Source organism: Danio aesculapii, chromosome 1 (assembly GCF_903798145.1).
Source record: "Danio aesculapii chromosome 1, fDanAes4.1, whole genome shotgun sequence".
NCBI lineage: Eukaryota > Metazoa > Chordata > Actinopteri > Cypriniformes > Danionidae > Danio > Danio aesculapii.
In genome coordinates, this window is record NC_079435.1 from 8,212,741 (window position 1) to 8,223,515 (window position 10,775).

A 10,775-nucleotide genomic window follows, 5' to 3' on the forward strand; every position below is an offset into this window, starting at 1 on the left:
CCAAGTGTTTTAATGATTTTGTATTAACACTGTATATTATAATCCATTAACATGTAATATTATAATCCATTAACATGTAATATTATAATCCATTAACATGTAATATATATTTACAACCTATTCTTTAATGGTAAATGAACCAAATGTGATTGTGGCAAAGATAAATCTTTATGACTTTCAAGTAGGAAAAAAATACATATAATTAGACCCTTCTTATTACAATACATTTATATATGGCAAATATTATATATCCGGGGGCTCCGGTTTCCCCCACAGTCCAAAGACATGCATTATAGGTAAATTGAATAAACTAAATTGACCGTAGTGTATGAGTGTGTGTGAATGTGAGTGTGTATGGATGTTTCCCAGTACTGGGTTGTGGCTGCAGGAGCATCCGATGTATGAAACATATGCTGAAATAGTTGGCGGTTCATTTCACTGTGGCAACCACTGATAAATAAGGCACTAAGTCGAAGGAAAATGAACGGATGAAATATTATATAGTTACATAATGTAGTGTTATATTAGACAATTGATTGAAATTGTTATGATATTCAAAATATTATTTAAGCCGATGAATAATTAGTAAAAACAGTGTCTAAATAGTTTGGATAGTGACTGATTTATGGTGTTTTGACATTCTTCTGTATGCGAATAAAAGCATGCAGGCTATGTTGAGTGAAGCGTGTGTCGCTGTCTATCTGCTATTAACTGTAATTGGCAGACGAGCTGCTCTGTGATGCCTCCCTACATTAATGCACAATCTTTGAAGTCCATCCTAAAATGCCAGTGAAGTGTCAGAAGTCTTGAACTTGTTCAAAAGCTTCTTGTAGTATATGTTACTTCTTCTCAAATGAGCAATGTTCAGTCTGTAATTGTCTTGTCACAACATTCCACAATGATTTTTGTCTGTGAGCTGACAGACGATGCAAAACAGCCTAGTGTGATGCGAATTTAAATTCAACGCAAGAAGAGCAACATTTGAATATCACTGACAAACTATTGGGGTGGCTCAGTGGTTACCATTGTTGCCTCACAGCAAGATGGTCGCTGGTTCGAGTCCTGGCTAGCTGGCATTTCTGTGTGGATTTTGCAAGTTCTTCCGTGTTGTCGTGGGTTTTCTCCAGGTGCTCCGGTTTTCCCTACAGTCCAAACAGTGTATGGATGTTTCCCAGTACTGGGTTGCGGCTGGAAGGGCATACGCTGTAATCAAACATGTGCCCAAATAGTTGGCGGTTCATTCCGCTGTGGTGACCCCGGTAAATAAGGGACTAAGCCAAAGAAAAATAAATGAATGAATGAAACAAACTATTTGGTTAGCATTGTATGATTATTTACTCAAATTCATCTCAGTAATTAATCTTTAGTTCAAATCAAGAACATGTTTATTGAGACATAAAATAAAGACTTAAAGAGCCCTATATAAGAGTTATGCAAAAGTATTCTGTAAGGAATCAATCAAAATGCAGACCTTTGCCAGAGAGGAAGACTATTTGAATAAAGACTCATTTTCCCCCCTCTCAAAAACATCGTCCTAAAATGCCAGGCAGTGAGTTGTCAGGTAGTCCTGACCTTTTTAAAGCACTTTTTTCTTTCAAAACACAACATGACTCATGTGGAGAACTTCTGTTATATGACAGAATTTCCATTTGTTAGCTACTCTTTTATAATAAACTGTAAAAAATGCAGGGTTCCACACAATTCCTTTATGTTGTCTTAACACAAATCTATTAAGTCAACATAATCATTTGACAAATTTAAATGGATTAAACATGAAACAATTAAGTTGTCGCAAAACAACTCGTAACAAGTCATGACTGAGTAACAAGTCACTTTTTCAGAGTAAGACAAGCGTACTCCCAACTAACAAAAATGCTCAATCAATGTTTCATAAATCTTCCCATTATAGAACATTAGAAGAGTGTATAAATAATTTATAACTATATTCCCAAACAGTCACACTGTAAAAAATGTAATGACAAAAAGTCAAGACAACAAATTATTTTATGTTGCTTTAACCTATTTGAATAAGTTAATTAGGTTTCAACTACATTTTGTAAGTTAGGGTGCTTTCACACATGACTCAGTTGCCTGGACCGAACCCAAGTTCGATCGTCCCCCCTTGCCACCTTCTCGGTTGGTTTGTGTTCGCACTGTCTTTTTTTCTTCTGAACCCTGGTACACTTGCATCATTGAGTGGCTTGTTTGTATACGGTTGTTGCTAGGTGACAGCCACGAAAGCAAAGCGCCAAAAATGGAAAGATGTGCACACGTCGCAGTCGTTCTGCTTTTACTGAATCTTTTGTTTTTGGACATACAGCAACTATTAAAAACGTTCAGAACATAATGTACTGTTTATTTATTCATTTATTTGAAAAGTCTACTTTTACAATTTGACACATGCAAACCACTGCAGAAATGTTCTAACCAACAGGCTCATGTCATATACAAAACAGATACTTAATAAATAACCCACTATAAATTAAAAGCATTAACGTATGCTATGTTTTTTGGTTTCACAAGCTTTGGAGACGTAACAAAAATTCTGCTTTTAAATAATAGGTCACCTATAGCTTTCATCATGTGCCACGGCTGTGTTCAAAATGACATCAATGTTTTCAAAGTGCACTGCGAAGGGAGCGCAATTGTAAACATGAAGATCGCTATAAGTGAACTGTAAAAATGCTTTGAAAGCAAATTACACCTAAGAGAGATGACTTTAATGCTTTTTTTTATTTTTTATAATTCCAAGTTTAAATGTCAGAATGTTCTAAACGAATAGGGTATAGGGGGGATAACTGGGAATAGAACACAGCCAGGGACTATGTTTCTAACTACAGCTCCAGAGGTGTAGTTGCAAGCATAGAAGTTTGCGACGCAGTTTGCGAATGTTCATTGGAATGACGGATTTGGGAAACAGCAAATCAACAAGCTATGTTTGTAACGACACAACTTGCGACCTTAGTTCGCTAACGATGGTTTCCGGAAACGCAAGCCAGGCCGGCTTGCTGTCAACTGACTGACCCACTCATACCTTTCCCTAAACCCAACCGATAGTGTCTTCAAAAGCAATCTCGGAAAAGAAAAGCCATCACAGCTGTGTGATTTCACCACAAATTTAGCCTGTTGTTTGTTTATTTGTTTTTTGCTTTACCTGGTTTCTGGAACTGTTCTTCACTGGACTCAAACTCCACTGTCGCAATCAACTCCGTGTCCTAAGTCTGACGACGTACGAGGTGAGCCACTGGGCAAACTGGTAACAACGGAAAAGCCGTCCCCATGAAGGTAAGCGGTCAGCTGGTATCGCTAAAAGCAGTTTGTTTTACATACAAAACAGCCTGGCTACATAATTTGCGCTCTCCAGAAATGTAAGCCTGGGTACTTATATCCACAATGAGCCTGCATTGACAAAAATTCCATTAATGATTCTATAAATCTATAAATAATTGATTTCATTAAATTTGATATTGACTAATTTAAAGATTTAATTGATCATGCATGTTTGTTTGTTTGTGTACTTACTCTCATGCCTGTGGTTGTCTGTGTGTGTTTTAACCACAGAAAGGCTATGTTACACATCTCCCCACGCACCCAGGGTTCAGGTGGTTTTGTACCTTTCATCTTAGACCATTTCATTAATCCTCCGACGCTTCCGCAGGTGATTGAGCTCTCCGGGAAGACGCTGCCCTTTTATGCAGATCTGGCAACCTCCACTGTTGCAGGAGTCCACCTATCCAGCTCTCTGTCGGCGCCTGGGGAGAAGCTCTTCCAATTAAAAGGGATTAAACTCTGATTGAAGCACACTTAATGAATGAGATCAACAGTTGCTTCCTCTGTTTCACAATGGGGAATGATGCAAGTTTGTGTGTTGGTATTGGGGAGATTTTAGCAATCGGAATCTGGTGGGGAAATCACTGTACACAACAGGTAAATATTATACAGTGGGGGAATTATGTATTGAGCATGTCACCAGAAAACATATTTATAAAGGTGCTGTTGACTTGAAATTTCCCCCAAATGTTGGTAACAACCAAAGAAATACATATATGGAAAGAAACTAAACTAATTTGTTTAGAATTGAAGTTATGTGAAACGAAATTAAATGACACAAAGAAAAATGTATTGAACACATGAAGAAAGAGTGAAAGCAGTGAAAGCCCAACCCTCTGGCCTACATTAGTGTAAATTATGAACAGCTGCTTCAGTCCAACATCTACATTACCAGGAGGATGAAGATGAAACCAGGGTTCAATTCCATGTCAACAGCTCCTTCAGAAATTTTATTCCAATGAAAAACATGACATGTTCAATACTTATTTCCCCGTTTGTAAATTTTAATTCTCAAATGGCAGGTTTGCACAATTAAGTGGAAAGGAATTGTGATATGGTAAGATTGTAATATGCTGTATTTCATATTGAAGCTTGATGCTGGTTATGGGAACAGCTTTTTTAGCATCTTGATTTGCTTTACAAGTTGTGTGTTGCTTAACATGTATACAGAAACAATGCTCCTAAAATTTTATAAACTTGCTGTTGTAACTAAAGGAGATGCTTTAAGATTACTCTGATTTTCCTCTCAAATAAAAGGTTAATACTGGTATTGTAATTTTATGTGTCCTTCAAAACTAAATATGATTTTATAATTATTATTATTATAATACATTCATTCATTCATTCTCCTTTGGCTTAGTCCCTTAATTGTCAAGGGTCGCCACAGCACAAATGAACTACCAACTTTTTGGCACATGTTTTGCGTAGTGGATGCTGCAATCCAGTACTGAGAAACACCAATACACAATCACATTCACATATACAATATGGCCAATTTAGTTAATCCAATTGACCCATGGGGAAACCAGAGCACCCAGGGGAAACGCACACCAACACGGGAAGAACATGCAAATTCCACACAGAATGCCAACTGGCTCAGCCAGGACTCGAACCAGTGACCTTCTTGCACTGAGCCACCTTCCCGCCACATTATAATACAGCCATATTTATATAGGCAGAATACAGTGCTTAACATAAATGAGTATAGTCTCTTTTGAAAAATATTTTTTATTAATTTCTGAGTGAACATAGCCAATACTTTTTCGTGCATTTAAACTAAATTGTTTAGTTTAGTAACTAAACAGTTATATTCATTAAAATAAGAGTTTGGTCAACTAACATTTAGGAATAGAAAGATAATACATTTAAATTCAAACAAGTTATTGCAAAAAAATAAAAAATAACCCAGAGATGGGTTGTGGCTGGAAGGGTATCCACTGCGTAAAAACGTGCTGGATAAGTTGGCGGTTCATTCCGCTGTGGCGACCCCGGATTAATAAATGGACTAAGCCGAAAAGAAAATGAATGAATGAATGAATTTTCCCCAACATATTTATTTAGGTGTACTAAAGATTTAAGTATTTTGGTTAGATTAGTTACAGATTTGGCTTTGGTAGTGACTAATCTAATGTATATACACAAATATATTATTGTAAAGTATATACAATAATACCTATAGATCAGTGTTTCTCAACCACGTTCCTGGAGGACCACCAACATTGCATGTTTTGGATGTCTCCTTGGTCTGTCACACCCATTACAGGTCTTTCAGCATCTGCTAATGAGCTGATGATTTGAATCAAGGGTGTTTGGTTAAGGAGACATGAGCTGTGTCCGAAATCACATACTTCCATACTATATTGTAAATAACAGAAATGAAAATATATAGAAAAACAGTATGTGAGAAGTACCGGGATGACCTACTACTTCCGGCGAGATTCTGAAGTGCGCATCAGATGGATTCTACGCTTTCCCATGATGCACCGTGAGAGAATACATGAATGTGAGTGAAGAGACGCAACTGATGTGGGTAGGTCACATAATGATGACAAAACGGTGGATGTAGTACGCCCGAGTTCCATTCATACTCTATAGAACATACTTTTCTAAAGGCTGAGTTTAAATTCAAATGCAGTACCTACTGAGGAGTAAGCAATTTCTGATACAGCCAAGGAAAGTGCTGAGCTGGTGGTCCTCCAGGAACGTGGTTGAGAAACACTGCTTTAGAAAATATCTCTATATAAAAGGATCTGTGAGTGGTTTCTCATTTATGCTGAGCATTTTATATATAAAAACCTATAACCAAGCATAGTAAACCTGAAGCTTTTTCACTCCCCAAAAAATAGAAGTAGCAAAATTGCATTTTAGAGGCTGGACAGCAATAGACAAATCAAAGCAAATCATAAAAAATCATGCACATTAAGATAAGAGTGAAAGGCTGAGGATCCAATTAACCTCTGTTGTCACTTGTGAAGCTGTATTAAACAGATACCAATGTTGTGTGGCGTGCATTCATTTACAAAATCAAAAAATAAAGGAATATCTTACCCAAAATTTACAATTAGCTGTTAATTTAGTCACTCTCAGGCCATTCAAGATTCAAGACATGACTTTTCTGTCTTCAGAAGCACATTATAAGATTTGTGGCAGAAACTGTGGTAGTTGAAACAGGAAGCTAGCAATTTGCAAAGGCTGTGGATTAAAGGTAATAATGCTGTAAATAATGATAATTTCTTGCAAAGACCAATCATATCACTTCATAAGAACTCATCGGGAGCCACAGGTATTATTCTTGTCTTACCTCTATGTGTTTTTGACCCTCAAAGTGTCAGCAGCCATTGACTTGAATTATATAAAAGGGGAAAAAATGCAGTACTCAGTTTTCCTCTTCATTTTCACTTCCTCTGTCGGCTATGATCCTGCTGCGAGACCTCCTGAGGAAAACAAAATCTGTTAGTTTAGTAGGTGCTAGTGAAACAACAAGGTGGTGCATTGACTTTACAGCTTGCATTGGTTTTAATCTAATACTGGGTTTCATTCGGAAGAGCTCATCCCTATGCCCTAATATCCCTTCCCAGAGTCACTCTGAAGGGATTAGAGCATAGGTTTGAGTTCTTCTTAAATGAGTGCAGTGTGTGACACCAAATAACTCAAAAGATGAGAAGTGTGAGTGCTCTGAAACGGGCTCAGGCACAGTTCAGTTGCCCAGCATTGGCCTGGTTAAAAGAGGTGTGCCAGAGGCTGGTTCAACACATCAGCCACTTTTGATGCTCATAAGCAATCATAAAGTCCTCATGCTGCAGGAATTAGGAGGTTTGCTAATGGTGCAGCTGTCGTGCAGTGAGGGGTTTGTGTCTTTAATAATTTACGACTGTTTGCGTTCATTAAACAGTAATAATGATTAATAAATCCATATGAAAGTCCCTTTAAGTCCCGTCTCGCCTTTAGTTTTGCGCACTTTGCACTCACACTACAAGCGTACCGCGTGAGCCCGAAACTAAAGGCGAGACGTGACTTTAGGGACTGTTTCATATGGATTTATTAATCATATAATATTTGACCGCGTGTCACTGCATCCCATACGACTAAAACGATATAACTAAAGAAATCTCCACTGTGTTGAGCGAAAGCGCTGACTGAACAGCTCATCATTGATGACGTAAACATGCTCAGGCCCGAATGTGAGTGTGGGCCATCAAGGGAGACAGGAGGGGGAACAAGCGTGCTTTAGCCCAGTTCAAGGCAACTGTACATAGGGTGAGTACGCCCAAAAAAGTGTCCATCAGATGTATATTTTAAAATCCTCCATGCCAAAGGGCCCTTAAAAGTAGCCAGTTTTGAGCACTTTGGTTTGGAATGACATTTCAATATGGCGGCCATGATGTTGCTCACTCCGAAATGGCCTCCAAAGGATGATGTATCCCTTTTGAAACACACCGATAAGACTCTATAAAAACATGAAGGTTGTGATGCTGCTTCCTTCCATTGCAATGAATGAATGTAAAATGTCTGACAATAGTGCAGACATGAGTTGCAAAAGGAGCTTGGGCATGCTCAGTTGCAAAGAACTTATGTTAAAAAGTAATCATCGGCAATGATTTTAATCTCCTGGTTGCCACTTTGTCCAATGTACTGTCCATTTTCTGAAGGATGTCCAAATACTTCAGTTTTTGATGTTATGGTTGCCACTTTGTCTACTGTCCGTTTTCTAAAGGATGAAATCCAAAGGTGGAAAACATAGTGCCAGACAATGCAAAGTGGCTAATTGAAAAAAAGGGAACATTTAATGAGATGAATATTGTGCGTCTCAACTCTCTGAAACTCCATAACATGTCACTACCTTCTGTCTTCACAGTATGCTCTAGTTGCTGAAGCTCTCAGCAGGCTCTTACTTCACGTTTTTGGCTCTTCAGAACAGAAATTGCCTTCAATCTCTGATTACATCCATTGTGCACACAGCTAGTTTTAAAGACCGCTTTCTCCGGCTTCAACAAGAAAAGCAGCAAACCAAAACTAAACGGACTAGCTGATTTCATTCAAGCTCTCCCAAATCTCACATCTTTAATTTCTGAGGAATTTCTGAATCAACTCTAGTCGCCTAAATTACTCCTTTCAGTCAAACTGCAATTGTCAATTTAAGTGGCACTGCTGCCGAGATTGAAAGAGAAAATAGTTGGGAGCTCCTATGCTCTTATGTGGAAGTATGATATTTCTATAAGATGTGGAACTAAATTGCTGTAAAATATGTTATTTACAGTGATTTCTTTTTAAAGTTTGAGTGAATGTCCATTTTATATTCATTATGAGAGATGATAGGGGAAAACATTAATTATGTAAACATTACATTATAAGCTGTAAGCAAATCTATTGAGAATATGAATCTAAACATACTCTCTGATTACTGAATAGGAAAATGATTATACTTTACAGTATAATCTTGTGGCTTGAATCCTAAATACATTTCTCATAAACCCATTTCAGGTCTTGGGCTGTGTTTAAAATCACCCCATACTTTCTTTGATAAGGTTTTATTAGAGAGGACACTTTTGGTAGTGGTGAGCAAAACTATCTCTGCTGCTAGCGTTCGAGGGAGACATTAAGCTTTGACATTTTGATTACATGCATCACAGTGATGCGGTAAAAAATGTCTAACTGGCATACACGACTTCAGATGGACTGTATGCGAAAACTGGAAAATGTTTCATTTAAAGGATGAAAGGTAGGTATGCATCAATGCACATCCCCCGCAAAAAGATGGCTTTTAAAAATATTTTAAAGTCATTTCCAGTGGGAAGTTAAATGTTGTCCCCAAAGCTCTCAATATTTTGTTGTAGATTATTAAAAGCTGCCTCAGAAGTTTGTATTAAATCAGTTTTGTGTGATGCACACTTCCACAAACACTGAAAGCAAAGTCACTGCTTAATAGGGCAGAAAAGCAACAGTCATCTTTCTATTGCTTTTAGACGTAGTCAAACACCTTTAACCACTAAAAAATTCATCTCGTCGGGAGATGGTGCCTCCAGCTCAGTCGCCCCTTCATACATTTTCCAAACTGCTGGTCCAATAAGAGTACAGCACAACACCATACAGGTACAAATCCCTTCATTTTCAAGAGTTCACACATAGCTGATGATTGATTATAAAGCTTGTTTGGCATGCTGTTCCAGGAGAGAGCCCTGAACTCATAAGATCCTCGAGCCCGGGGCTCCCTCCCATATGCAAGGCAGGAGGGGAGTTTGAGCTCAGGTAGATCTTGAGAACTTCCCTGCTGTAGTAGCTAATGAACAGATAGTGATTGCTCTTAAGAGATAACTACTTACTAGGAGCATGTCTATGGTGCTGATTTGGATTAGTCAATTAACTTAAGTTGCATGTTTTGTACGGTGGGAGGAAACAGGGGATCCTGAGGGAAACCCACGTGAGCACGGGAAGAACGTGTAAACTCCACACAGAAATGTTGACTGGCTTGGTAAGGTTTAGAACCAGTGAAGTTCTTGCTGTGAGGCGAACGTGCTACAAACTCCGCCACCACGTTGCCAAGTCAAGTTGATTTATAAACTAATTTCAAGAGGATCACATGCTTACTGTATGATTGCTTCCGGCTGGTCATGCATTATTTAATGTATGATTCACCAATCAGATGATTCCTAAGCCACTATAAATACCCTAAGTTCCATATCACAGCCATCTTTGTTTTGAAGAATCCTCACTTCCACCCCTACTCCTCCTCCTTTCCTAGATGGGTGGCACTGTGGCCCAGTGGTTAGCACTGTTGCCTCACAGCAAGAACGTCACTGGTTGTAAACTTTACCAATGCTGGTTCGATCCTTGGCTGGGTCAGTTGGCATTTCTGTGTGGAGTTTGCATGCTCTTCCCGTGGTAGCGTGGGTTTCCTTCGGGTGCTCTGGTTTCCCTCACAGTCCAAAGACATGTGGACATGTATGTTAAAATTGACCATAGTGTGTGTGTGGATGTGTCCCAGTGATGGTTTGCAGCTGGAAGGGCATCTGCTGCGTAAAAAAAATATGCTTGATAAGTTGGCGGTTCATTCCGCTGTGGCGACCCATATTAATAAAGGGACTAAGCTGAAAAGAAAGTGAATGAATGAACTTCACTTATGATGTACTTGCAGAAAAAGTTCACCCAAAAAGGAATATTTTGTAATCACTTATTACCCTTCACTTCTTACAAACTTGTAATGTTTTCATTTTTCTGTGTGTACAAAAAAGAATATAAGTTTTGAAGAATGCTGGACTTCCATTGTTTTTTTACTCTATAATTGATGCCAACACCTAACGATTTCCAACATTCTTCAAAATATCTACTTTTGTGCTCAACAGAAGAAAAAAACTCACTTGAAAATCACTTGAGAATAAGTAAATGGTGAGGAAATGTACATTTTTGGATGAACTATCCCTTTAAGTAATGAGTAATATTATTTAGCT